This window comes from Eubalaena glacialis, chromosome 2 (assembly GCF_028564815.1).
Source record: "Eubalaena glacialis isolate mEubGla1 chromosome 2, mEubGla1.1.hap2.+ XY, whole genome shotgun sequence".
NCBI classification, from domain to species: domain Eukaryota; kingdom Metazoa; phylum Chordata; class Mammalia; order Artiodactyla; family Balaenidae; genus Eubalaena; species Eubalaena glacialis.
Genome location: NC_083717.1, coordinates 59100159 through 59114508, shown reverse-complemented (window position 1 = coordinate 59114508; position 14350 = coordinate 59100159).

The window sequence follows — 14350 nt, the reverse complement described above, 5'->3', positions numbered from 1 at the left end:
AGCAGCCAGATGGTGAAATTTCCAGAAGCCCAGTTCTGTTCCAGTCACAATCCAGCTCTAAAGCCTTTGATGGATCCCTGAACGGAATAATCAAATCCAAATTCTTTCCCTTGGCATTGAAGTTTCTCCATGGTCTGAACCCGGCTCACCCTTCTTGGCTCCAAGTCCCACTCAGGACCCTTATTTGCACTGTCAGCATAGCTCAGTGCTGTTCACCAGCTCAGGACTTAGGAGAACAAGCCTGGAATCTGTTCAGAACCAGAGACACCGCAATTCTATTGTGACGACAGGAAGTACCATTTAAAGAAACACGGACATCTAAGTAGCTGGCTTTGAGTTCTCAGAACAGAAACCATCTTTGGAAAAAATGTTAGTAAGCACATTAGAGAGGAGTCTGAGATCCTCTGGGCAGAGCCTTAAAAGATGACGGCAAATTGCCTGGCATGACACAGAGGAGGAATTTATGTCCTGGGGAAGGAATGTGGAGGCAAATGAGAAGAGAGGAGGGAGGGGAGCTGGCAAGATGAAGAGCATCTTGGATGAAGGGGGCTGTCAGCTCCTACTCTGTCTCCTCACCTCCATCCCACCCCATCTTTAGTCTGCTAAACTCACAAACATTTGGTGGGGGGGTGTGAGTGAGTGTACATGCACACGTGCATGTGTGTGAGGGGCTGTGTGTGTGAGTGTTTGTAGGGTAGAGTAGATCTAGAAGGAGGGGTTGAGCATATTTTACAGAGAAGGCTGCAGGACCCTCAGCCTCTGGGAAGGCATCGAAATTGTGGGGAGAGCTCTGGAATGCTACCGGCTGTCGAGTTTGGGGGATTTGAAACTATTTTACCTACTTTAATGATCATCTGGTTCCATTTATAATTATTACTATTGTCATTACAAAAAAAAAAACCCTCTAAAAAGATACTCCCTCCTGGGAGAAACACAGAAGAAAGAACAGAATTTTGCTGCAAAAAAGAGATCCTTTAGAAATGCTTGCTTGTCAGAAATATATCTTTCCTTTCTGGTTAGTGGACAAGTGGTTTGTGGAAGAGGGCCCTGGAAAACATCAGGCTCTGAACAAAAAAACTGAAAATGGCCAGTAACCATATTTTAAAAGTTCAACCTCACTGCTCATCAAAGGACTGCAAATTAAAACAGCAGCGAGGCATACTGTTTGCCAGTGAGGACCAAGAGGGTCTAGGTCTTTACAGAAACCTCTGGTCGCTGTGCAGTGGGGAGAGAGAGCACCACGTCCCCCTGCTTCAGGCCTCCCAGAGACCAGGCGACAAGTGTCCCAAACTTGGGTCCAAGTCCCACTCCCAGCAGCCACAGAGAGCACATCCCCCTACACACCCAGAGGCAGGGGGCAGAATTCAGAAAATCCCAGCGTGAACCTGAGAGGGACCATTGTAACCCCAAAAGAGGCCAACCTTTATCATTTTTAGGTTTTCATAGTACTTTATTAAAGTATAAATTACACATAGTAAAATACACAGAACTCCAGTGGACCAATCAGTGACTTTACACATGTGTATACCCATGTGACCACCACCCAGATCAAGAGATGGAGAGTATTTCCATCACCCCAGAAAGTTTCCTCATTACAGTAGTCCCCCCTTATCCATGGTTTCGATTTCCATGGTTTCAGTTACCTGTGGTCAACCGAAGTCCAAAAATATTAAATAGAAAATTCCAGAAATAACTCATAAATTTTAAATTGCGTGCCATTCTGAGTAGCATGATGAAATCTCGCACCATCCTGCATATCCCACCTGCTAGTCACTTAGTGGCCGTCTCCATAATCAGATCGACTGTCACATTATCTCAGTGCTTGTGTTCGGGTAACCCTTATTTTATTCAATAATGGCCCCAAAGTGCAAGAGTAGTGATGCTGACAATTCAGATATGCCAAAGAGAAGCCGTAAAGTGCCTCCTTTAAGTGAAAAGGTGGAAGTTCTTGACTTAATAAGGAAAGAAAAATTGTATGCTGAGGTTGCTAAGATCTTTGGTAAGAACGAATCTTCTATCTGTGAAATTGTGAAGAAGGAAAAAGAAATTCGAGCAAGTTTTGCTGTCACACCTCAGACTGAAAGAGTTATGGCCACAGTGCCTGATAAGTGCTTAGTGAAGGTGGAAAAGGCATGAAGTTTCTACAATAAGAAATTTTGAGAGACAGAGGCCACACTCACATAACTTTTATTACAGTATATTGGTGTAATTGTTCTATTTTATTATTTGTTATTGTTATTAATCTCTTACTGTGCCTAGTTTATAAATTAAACATTACCATATGTATGTATGCATAAGAAAAAACATAGTATATATAGGGCTCAGTACTATCTGTGGTTTCAGGCATTCACTGGGGGTCTTGGAACGTATCCCCTGTGGATAAGAGGTGACCACTGGATCCTGAGCTGTCACCACAGATTGAGTCTGCCTGCTGTTGAACTCCACATCCATGGGACCATATGGTGTGTATATTTTTTGGTCTGGTTGTTTTTGCTCATTATATATTCTTTTGAGATTTATCCATGGCTGTATGTGTATCAGTAGTTCATTTGCATTGATGAGAAGAATTCTGTTGTATGGATAGACCACAGTTTGTTTATCCATTATCCTGATGATGGACTTCTTTTCCTTTTCTTTTTTTATTTTATTGGAGTATAATTGCTTTACAATGTGCTGTTAGTTTCTGCTGTACAACGAAGTGAATCAGCTATATGTATACGTATATCCCCTCCCAAGCTGAACTCCCTGTGCTATACAGCAGGTTCCCACTAGCTATCTATTTTACACATGGCAGTGTATATATGTCAATCCTGATCTCCCAGTTCATCCCACCCTCCCCTTCCCCCACCCCAGTATCCACCCTTCCGTTCTCTATGTCTGTGTCTGTATTCCTGCCCTGCAAAAAGGTTCATGTGTACCATTTTTATAGATTCCACATGTATGTGTTAATATACGATATTTGTTTTTCTCTTTCTGACTGACTTCACTCAGTATGACAGACTCTAGGTCCATCCACATCTCTACAAATGACCCAGTTTTGTTCCTTTTTATGGCTGAGTAATATTCCATTGTATATATGTACCACATCTTCTTTATCCATTTTTTCTGTCGATTGACATTTAGGTTGTTTCCATGTCCTGGGTATTGTAAATAGTGCTGCAATGAACATTGGGGTACATGTAACTTTTTGAATTATGGTTTTCTCAGAGTATATGCCCAGTAGTGGGATTGCTGGGTCATATGGTAGTTCTATTTTTAGTTTTTTAAGGAACCTCCATACTGTTCTCCATAGTGGCTGTATCAATTTACATTCCCACTAGCAGTGCAAGAGGGTTCCCCTTTCTCCACACCCTCTCCAGCATTTACTGTTTGTAGATTTTTGATGATGGCCATTCTGACAGGTGTGAGGTGATACCTCATTGTAGTTTTGATTTGCATTTCTCTAATTAGTGATGTTGAGCATCTTTTCATGTGCCTCTTGGCCATCTGTATGTTTTTTCTGGAGAAATGTCTATTTAGGTCTTCTGCCCATTTTTTGATTGGGTTGTTTTTTTGATATTGAGCTGCCTGAGCTGTTTGTATACTTTGGAGATTAGTCCTACGTCAGTTGCTTCATTTGCAAATATTTTCTCCCATTCTGAGGGTTGTCTTTTCATCTTGTTTATGGTTTCCTTTGCTGTGCAAAAGTTTTTAAGTTTAATTAGGTCCCATTTGTTTATTTTTGTTTTTATTTTCATTACTCTAGGAGGTGGGTCAAAAAAGATCTTGCTGTGATTTATGTCAAAGGGAGTTTTTCCTATGTTTTCCTCTAAGAGTTTTATAGTGTTTGGTCTTACATTTAGGTCTTTAATCAGTTCTGAGTTTATTTTTGTGTATGGTGTTAAGGAGTGTTCTAATTTCATTCTTTTACATGTAGCTGTCCAGTTTTCCCAGCACCACTCATTGAATAGACTGTCTTTTCTCCATTGTATATTCTTGCCTCCTTTGTCATAGATTAGGTGACCATAGGTGTGTGGGTTTATCTCTGGGCTTTCTATCCTATACCATTGATCTGTATTTTTGTTTTTGTGCCAGTACCATATTGTCTTGATTACTGTAGCTTTGTAGTATAGTCTGAAGTTGGGGAGCCTGATTCCACCAGCTCCATCTTTCTTTCTCAAGATTTCTTTGGCTGTTTGGGGTCTTTTGTGTTTCCATACAAATTGTAAAATTTTTAGTTCTAATTCTGTGAAAAATGCCATTGGTAATTTGATAGGGATTGCATTGAATCTGTAGATTGCTTTGGGTAGTATAGTCATTTTCAAAATATTGATCCTTCCAATCCAAGAACATGGTATATCTCTCCATCTGTTTGTATCATCTTTAATTTCTTTCATCAGTGTCTTATAGTTTTCTGCATACAGGTCTTTTGTCTCCCTAGGTAGGTTTATTCCTAGGTATTTTATTCTTTTTGTTGCAATGGTAAATGGGAGTGTTTCCTTAATTTCTCTTTCCGATTTTTCATCATTAGTGTATAGGAATGCAAGAGATTTCTGTGTATTAATTTTGTAACCTGCAACTTTACCAAATTCATTGATTAGCTCTAGTAGTTTTCTGGTGGCATCTTTAGGATTTTCTACGTATAGTATCATGTCATCTGCAAACGGTGACAGTGTTACTTCTTCTTTTCCAATTTGTATTCCTTTTATTTCTTTTTCTTCTCTGATTGCCGTGGCTAGGACATCCAAAACTATGTTGAATAATAGTGGTGAGAGTGGACATCCTTATCCTGTTCCTGATTTTAGAGGAAATGCTTTCAGTTTTTCACCATTGAGAATGATGTTTGCTGTGGGTTTGTCATATATGGCCTTTATTATGTTGAGGTAGTTTCCCTCTATGCCCACTTTCTGGAGAGTTTTTATTATAAATGGGTGTTGAATTTTGTCAAAAGTTTTTTCTGCATCTATTGAGATGATCATATGGTTTTTATTCTTTAACTTGTTAATATGGTGTATCACATTGATTGATTTGCATATACTGAAGAATCCCTATATCCCTGGGATAAATCCCACTTGATCATGGTGTATGATCCTTTAATGTGTTGTTGGATTCTGTTAGCTAATATTTTGTTGAGGATTTCTGTGTCTATGTTCATCAGTGATACTGTTCTGTAATTTTCTTTTTTTGTGATATCTTTGTCTGGTTTCGGTATCAGGGTGATGGTGGCCTTGTTGAACGAGTTTGAGAGTTTTCCTGCCTCTGCTATATTTTGGAAGAGTTTGAGAAGGATGGGTGTTAGCATTTCTCTAAATATTTGATAGAATTTGCCTGTGAAGCCATCTGGTCCTGGACTTTTGTTTGTTGGAAGATTTTTAATTACATTTAACATCATTACTGTGATTGGTCTGTTTATATTTTCTATTTCTCCCTGGTTCAGTCTTGGAAACTTATACCTTTCTAAGAATTTGTCCATTTCTTCCAGGTTGTCCATTTTATTGGCATATAGTTGCTCGTAGTAGTCTCTTATGAGCCTTTGTATTTCTGTGGTGTCAGTTGTAATTTCTCCTTTTCCATTTCTAATTTTATTGATTTAAATCCTCTCCCTTTTTTTCTTGATGAGACTGGCTAAAGGTTTATCAATTTTTTTTTAATCTTCTCAAAGAACCAACTTTTAGTTTTATTGATCTTTTCTATTGTCTTCTTTGTTTCTATTTCATTTATTTCTGCTCTGATCTTTATGATTTCTTTCCTTCTACTAACTTTGGGTTTTGTTTGTTCTTCTTTCTGTAGTTCCTTTAGGTGCAAGGTTAGATTGTTTATTTGAGATTTTACTTGTTTCTTGAGGTGAGATTGAATTGCTATAAACTTCCCTCTTAGAACTGCTTTTACTGCATCCCATAGGTTTTGGGTCATCATGTTTTCATTGTCATTTGTTTCTATGTATTTTTTTATTTCCCCTTTGATTTCTTCAGTGATCTCTTGGTTATTTAGTAGTGAATTGTTTAACCTCCATGTGTTTGTGCTTTTTACAGTTTTATTTTCCTGTAATTGAGTTCCAAGCTCACAGTGTTGTGGTCAGAAAAGATGCTTGATACGATTTCAATTTTCTTAAATTTAATTTGATTTGCGACCCAAGGCGTGATCTATCCTGCAGAATGTTCTGTGTGCACTTGAGAAGAAAGTGTATTCTGCCGCTTTTGGGTGGAATGTCTTATAAATATGAATTAAGTCTATCTAGTCTACTGTGTCATTTAAAGTTTGTGTTTCCTTATTTATATTGTCTGGATGATCTGTCCATTGGTGTAAGTGGGGTGTTAAAGTCCCCCACTATTATTGTGTTACTGTTGATTTTCCCTTTTATGGTTGTTAGTATTTGCCTTATGTATTGAGGTGCTCCTATATTGGGTGCATAAATATTTATAATTGTTATATCTTCTTCTTGGATTGATCCCTTAATCATTATGCAGTGTCCTTCCTTGTCTCTTGTAATTGTCTTTATTTTAAAGTCTATTCTATCTGATATGAGTATTGCTACTCCAACTTTATTTTGATTTCCATTTGCATGGAATACCTTCTTCCATCCCCTCACTTTCAGTCTGTATGTGTCCCTAGGTCTGAAGTGGGTCTCTTGCAGGCAGCATATATACGGGTCTTGTTTTTGTATCCATTCAGCCAGTCTGTGTCTTTTCGTTGGAGCATTTAATCCATCTACATTCAAGGTAACTATCGATATGTATGTTCCTATTACCATTTTCTTAATTGTTTTTATAGGTCTTTTTCTTCTCTTGTGTTTCCTGCCTAGAGAAGTTCCTTTAGCATTTGTTGTAAAGCTGGTTTGGTGGTGCTGAATTCTCTTAGCTTTTGCTTGTCTATAAAGCTTTTGATTTCTCCATCGAATCTGAATGAGATCCTTGCTGGGTAGAGTAATCTTGGTTGTAGGTTTTTCCCTTTCATCGCTTTAAATATATCCTGCCACTCCCTTCGGGCCTGCAGAGTTTCTGCTGAAAAATCAGCAGATAACCTTATGGGGATTCCTCTGTATGTTATTTGTTGCTTTTCCTTTGATGCTTTTAATATTTTTCTTTGAATTTAATTTTTGTTTGTTTGATTAATATGTGCCTTGGCATGTTTCTCCTTGGGTTTGTCCTGTGTGGGACTCTCTGTGCTTTCTGGACTTAGGTGGCTATTTCCTTTCCCATGTTAGGGAAATTTTCGACTATAATCTCTTCAAATATTTTTTCAGACCCTTTCTCTTTCTCTTCTTCTTCTGGGACCCTTATAATTCAAATGTTTGTGTGTTTAATGTTGTCCCAGAGGTCTCTGAGACTGTCCTCATTTCTTTTCATTCTTTTTTCTTTATTCTGCTCCTCAGCAGTTATTTCCACCATTCTATCTTCCAGCTTACTTATTCGTTCTTTGCCTCAGTTATTCTGCTGTTGATTCCTTCTAGTTTATTTTTTCATTTCAGTTATTGTGTTGTTCATCACTGTTTGGTTTTTCTTTAGTTCTTCTAGGTCCTTGTTAAACATTTCTTGTATTTTCTCAATCTATTGCCTCCATTCTACTTCCAAGATTTTGGATCATCTTTACTATCATTACTCTGAATTCTTTTCAGGTAGGTTGCCTATTTCCTCTTCATTTATTTGATCTTGTAGGTTTTTACCTTGTTCCTTCATCTGTAACATATTTTTTTGTCATCTCATTTTTTTTGATGGGTTGGGCTGTGTTCCTGTCTCACTGGTTGTTTGGCCTGAGGCATCCAGCACTGGAGTTTGCAGGCAGTTGGGTGGAGCCGGCTCTTGGTGCCGAGATGAGGACCTCCAGGAGAGCTCACACTGATTAATATTCCCTGGGGTCTGAAGTTCTCTGTTAGTCCAGTGGTTGGGACTCAGCACTTCCACCACAGGAGCTCAGGGCCGACCCCTGGCCTGGGAACCAAGACCCCACAAGCCTCGTGGCATGGCAAAAAAAAAAAAAAAAGGCAACAAACAAAAAGGAGCAGAACAATAACAAAGAATAAAAAATAAAATAAAATTAGAAAAATAAAAAATATAAAATAAAAATGAAACAGCAAAGCAAAACAGAACCACAACAGCAAAAAAAAAGGCCCGGGGGGTGGAGGGCAGAGTGTGGGGCTTAGGCTCAGGACCTGTGTGGCTGGAGGGGGCCCTGGAGGGTGAAGGTTCAGGCCTGGGACACCAGCAGGCTCGCTGGGGCCCAAGCGAGCAGGGGAGATGCTGGCCGCATTCCTCTCCAATCCCCTGATCCCCCGAAGGTCTCTCCCTGTCCCTGCTAATCCCCTCACCGTGAGTGGACCCCTCTGAGTGTGGGAACCCCTCTTCTCCCCCAGCTACTCCTCAGGGGCACCGGTCCCATCCCACCTCCACTTTTCCTCCCCCCCTCCTTCCCCACCACTTCCTACCTGGCTGTGTGGGGATTCCTCCCATCCCCTTAGGTGTCCAAGGTTGCCCACCAGTGCCTGGTAGGTGCCCTAGTTGTGAGGAGTACAAACTCCACATCCTCCTACTCTGCCATCTTGACTCCACCTCCCCAATGATGAACTTTTACATTGTTTCCTATTTTAGTCTATCATGAATAAAGCTGCTGTACGAATCTTTATGTAAACGTATGGCTTCATTTCTCATCAGTAAATACCCAGGTGTGGGCTTACTCAGTCATAGAATAGGTGTATGTTTAACTGCTAAACAATTTTCTCTAGTTACTCCCATTGTATACACCAGCAATGTATATGAGTTCCAGTTGCCCTATATCTTTGTCAGCTCTAGGTTTTGTCAGTGTTTTTTATTTTAATCCTTTCTGGTGAATGAGTAGTCATACCTCATGGTTTTAATTTGCATTTTGCTGAGAACCAACAATGCTGAGCATCTTTTTATGTACTTACTGTTTCAAAACTTATTGGGGTAGGTCAAGGACCCAGGAAATCACGGAGTGAGATCCCCTGAGGACAAAACACCTCCAAATTGGGGAGTGGGAGGTAAAATTTACATTTGTAGGCTTTTTCTTTCCTATCCCTCTTGCTTTTATGGGCTCACCCCAGGAGTTGAGGAGGAATTGGAGGCAATTCTTGGCAGCCCTGGTAGAGGCAGCAGTGGCCAGCCTGCCTGGCTATGAGGTGGTCGCCATGTTTATTGCTTCCTGTTTCTTTGCTCCCTGAAGCATCTTGAAACACCTCTCAGTCTCAAGGCGGGGGACCCAGCATCCTGTCAATTCCACAAGTCCTCCTACAGCCTTCCCATTAGATGGGGCCACATGACTGAATCCTGGCTAATGGAATGTAAAGGGAAAGTATGGACACCACTTCAGACCCACAAAATCCTCCTGCATAATCCTCCACTCTGTCTTCCTCTGTCCGCTGGCTGCGTATTGACTGCTGACCTTGGAAGCCATGTATTGAATGATGGAGCCAGCTTCAGCCTGGGTATCTGTACATCTGTGTGAAGCAGAGCTTCCCCTCCACATGCCCACACCCCTCAGGAATAGCTGTTTGGGGCTTTATGTGAGCAAGAAGTAAATCTATGCTGTGTAAAGCTATTGTAATTTGAGGAGTTTTCCTAATACAGCAGCTAATTATACTTTATCTAATAGCGATCGCCAGAGCCAGTTTCTGTTGCCTGCCACCAAAAACTCTGACTGATAAAATATATCTGGTGATTATTATCTAAATCTGAAGGATATACACAGAAATCAGCTATCTCTGATGATGAAATTATGCGTGATTTTTATTTTCTTATTTTGCTTTCCTATGTGTTTCCATTTTTTTGCATGAACATATATTGTGTGTGTGTTTATGTGTATGTGTATAATTAGAAAATAAGTCATAAAAAAATAAAACTCTTTCAGAGATTTGGATTCTCTGAGAGAGTTGGGGTTGGGGAAATACTAGCCTCCACACAGGAGGCCAGGAAATTCAGAGAGCCCATTGGATTAGCAAAAGCAATGACCCTAGGCTCTCTAGAGTCTTCCCTGAGCTACACTGCCCCCACCCCAGCAGTTTCTCCACCTGTCCCTCGTGTGTCAAGATCCTTCCCCATTCCCCAGGACCCTTCCTTGGAGTCCTGTTTGTCAACAGCCCCTCATAGAGGGGCCCAGAGTTGAGCACATTATGAAAGGTTGGACCTCCGAGCACGTGCTGTTAGCACATCCGCAAGGCACTGGGAAGGCCACACAAGGAGTGAAGACAGGCCCCAGAACACTAGCCTGTACCCCTCCCTCTACTCTGATCCCTCTCCAAGCCCCAGCTTCCCAAGGCCTCACGGGCAGGTGCCTGGGTAGGGGGGCCCCCATGACACAGTCTCTGTCCCACATGTAAAGGAGGGCTCTGCTCCCCAAGGGCTCCCCAGCCATCTCTACTTGCTTTGTTTAGTTTGGATCAGCAAAGTGTCAGAATGGTCAGATAGATGTCTTCTTTGGCCTGGTCCCAGCAGGACACCTACCTAACTTTGGGACCTCATGGAATATAGGGAAAGCAGCTACACCTACCAAGGGCTGGGCACTTTTTATTTTGGCTGCACCGCGAGGCAATGCAGGATCTTAGTTCCCCGACCAGAGATCAAACCCGTGCCCCCTGCAGTGGAAGTGTGGGGTCCTAACCACTGACCACCAGGGAAGTCCCTGGGCACTTTTTACTTAACCTTCACACCTGCCCAGCAGAGAGGGCACACTCACCCTCATTTTACCGTGAGGAAACGGAGACTCAGAGGTTAAGTAGCTTGCCCAAGTTCACACACAACTAAGACAGGGACCCTGCCAGAACTGCAACCCAGACTGAATGATCCCAAAGCCCACCGTGTTCTTTCCAGGCCACCTCACACCTGCTTCTGTGGCCAAGGTCAGATAGCTGGGCCATTAGTAATGGAGCCAAATCTTCACACGACCACTTTAACAAGGAAACAGGAAAATAGCTCCAGCTCTGACCAAGTCTTAGGTTCTTTTTTCTTTTTTTTAATAAGGAGTCAGGTTAGCCACAGTTTAAGCATTGTGCTGAGTTTCTGAAAAAATCATGTAATTCACATACACACCCTTCTAATTTTTGCATGAGGAAACTGAGACCCAAAAAGGGGCCACAGGGTCACATGGCATCTTCGTCCAGGCCGGTAAAGTCTAGAACCTGTGCCTTGTAACTTCCAACCAATGTCCTCCTCATCACACAGCCACCAAAATACACCAATCACTGTACTATGCTCATTGATAATTTTAAAAATAAACTTCTCATTGCAATATAATACTCCCAAAGAAAATACAAAAATCACAAGTGTACAGTCCGATGCATTATCACAAAGTGAACACTCCTGTTTTACCCCTGTCCAGAATTAGAACATTGCCAGCACTCCAGAAGCCCCCTGTGCTGCCAATCACTGTGAGCTCCCACCCTCCCCCCCAACCCCAGGGGAACCCCTGATCTGACTTCTAAAAGAGATCCATTTTTGCCTCTCTGTGAACATTTTATTAACGGAGTCACGTAATAGATATTCTTTTGTGTTCGGCTTCTTTTGCTCAATATTAAGTTGGTGAGAATTATCAGTGTTGCTGGGTTTAACAATAGTTCATTCATTCTCATTGCTGTGTAGTGTTCCAGTGTGTGACTAAAGCCCACTTTAGCCATCCATTCTACTATTGATGGACATTTAGGTTGTTGCCAGGGGCCATTGTAGTGCTGCCATGAGCATTCTGGTGTATGTGTTTTGGTGCATGTATGTTCACACTTGTGTTGGGTACACCCCTAGGAGTGAAATTGCTGATGAGCTGGGGGTGGCTGGCCCCTCTTGCCTTCCCCCAGCACACTTCCCCTACCATAGAGACTCCTACTTGGTGCTTTGAGAATTCCCCTGTGGGAACCTCCTACACACACACACCCCGCATTGCCCATGAGACTCTCTGGCTGCACTGTGGAGACAGGGTGGCAGGCAGCAGTGGGCACAAACTTGCTGTACCAAGTGGCCGCCCTGGCTGGCTCTGGCACATCTGCTGAGAAGTGCTTCTCCTTAGAGCTCTTCAGATGACTCCCTTCAAACAAAGGCCCTGCAACTGCCAGTTGGGAACTGGTTCAGCCTGCAATTTAGTGATAATCTGCTCATCTTGCACCAGCCTCTACCCTGATGCGGGGGCTAGAGCAACTTCAGATGAAACTGTAGCTCCACCCAGGGCAGGGGCTGCCCAGCTCCTTTTGCCATTATCTCCCCATGGCTAAGCGCAGTGCCTCTACGTGGGAGGTGCTCGGTTAATATTTGTGGGGTTGAGTCCAGCTTTCTAAAATGGCAATGGGACAATGTTGCTGAAAGCCCCGGTACCCCACGCAGTGCTCAGCCTACAGCTCTGTATTCATTTCCTGCTGCGGCTGTAACAAATTGTCACAAACTGAGTGGCTTAAAACAATACATGTTTATTCTTTTCCAGTGTTGGAGGTCAGAAATCCAAACTGGGTTTCACTGGGATAAATCACCATATGGGCAGGGCTGCATCCTCCTAGAGGCTCTAGGGAAAGGATCCATTTCTTCGTCTTTTCCAGTTTCTAGAAGCTGCCTGCATTCCTTGGCTCTTGGCCCCTCCCTCCATCTTCAAAGCCAGTGACACAGCATCTTCAAATCTCTCTCTCTGATTTTTCGTCCATCGTCACATCTCCTCCTCTCACTCTGACCCTCTTGCCTCCCTCTTTGAGGACCCTTGTGATTACAGTGGGCTTACCTGCATAATCCAGGATAATCTTCCTATCTCAAAACCCTTCACTTAATCACATCTGCAAAGTGCCTTTTGACATGTAACATATTTGTAGGTTTTGGGTGTTAGGACATGCACGTCTTCAGGGGCCATCTTGCTGCCAGCCACAAGCCCCAAACCCTTAACCTGGCAGTCAGGGCCTCAAACCTATGAACTTGCGTTTCCTTCCGGTCTGTCCACACCCACACCCTCCTCTCCTGGCCCGCGTGCTCCTCCTCGGTCACCCTACACGTCTGCCACTTTTCTGCCACCTTTGTTCCTAGAATGTTCACACCCCAAAACCCAGTACCTCTAATCTAGTCTCTCCTTCAAGGCCCCACTGAAAAGTCAGCTTCACAGGAAGCCATTCCTGACCCCCGAATGAGCGTGGCCTCCTCTCCTGAGTCACACACACGAAGACACACCTGACAGGAGGCACTGCACGACCTCAAAGCCTGGCTCTGTCATTTGCTGCCTGTGTGACCTTAGGCAAGTTAACGTCTGTGTGTCTTAGTGTCCACATCTATAAAATAATAACTTAAAAAAGTTTTTAGAATAATAATGGTGGTTTTATAAGATTGTATGAGGATTAAATGAGACAACTTACATAAAATGTTTTTAGCACAGAGCCTGGTATGCAATAAAAGCTTGATTTAAAAAATGGTCCTGTTTCCATTGTTACTGATGTGCAAGGCTCCCTTCCTAGCTGGGCTGTAACTCATAAGTAAATCCATGTTACTCAACCCTGTGCCCCCAAGGGGTCCACCTGGCACAATCACAGATGCTTGTTGATCTGCATTGGAGGGATGGACGGACGGACGCGTGGCTACATTTATTTGCAATCATCTAGCTGAGCGAGTTATCAGACCCTTGGAGCCAGCAGGAAAAGCAGGCTCCCATGGCTCCAGGCCGAGCAGAAGTGGCAGTTAGCTGTCAGTGGTGGGGGGACGTCTCCATGGAACATACCAAAGAAAGTTGGAGAAGGTAGGGGTATCTGGAAGGCTTCCCAGGGAAGGTGAGTGTGGGAAGCCTGGAGTGAGGAGAGGCATGGGGACGGCCGGCCCCTCCACCTGGGCCCACCCCCACTCCTCTACCTCTTTACATCACCTTCTTCAGCCTCCCAGGCCCTGCAGCGTGAATGTTCTTTCAAATGGTGGCAAAACCCAAGAGAAGTCAGTTATAGGTGCTGAGAAGGTTCCTGGGGTTGAGATGGCTCTTCTGTGACCAGGGCTCCACAAAAGGGCTGATCAAGGCTGACTCACCTGTTCCCACTCAGCCAGGGTGGGGGGCTCTTTCCCGCAGGGCTTCTTGGGGGTGGGTGGGTCAAGGTCTGTCTCGGTCCTGCCTTAGGAACACCTCCATAATGAATGGAGCTCCAGGAATTCCCTGGCGGTCCAGTGGTTAGGACTCTGTGCTCTTACTGCCGAGGGCGTGGGTTCAATCCCTGGTCGGGGAACTAGGATCCTGCAAGCTGCACTGCACGGCCATAAAAAAGAAAAAGAACAGAACTCCTAAAGTCCTACCGGTCAAGAGTGGTCTATTGCAGTGATCAGATCCCTATTTGGGAAAAGAAAAAAATCATTTTTTAGACACTTGGGCAACATTACAGAAAAGAGTTCCAGCTTATTCAGCTGTAACTGTGCCCTGCACTGTGAGT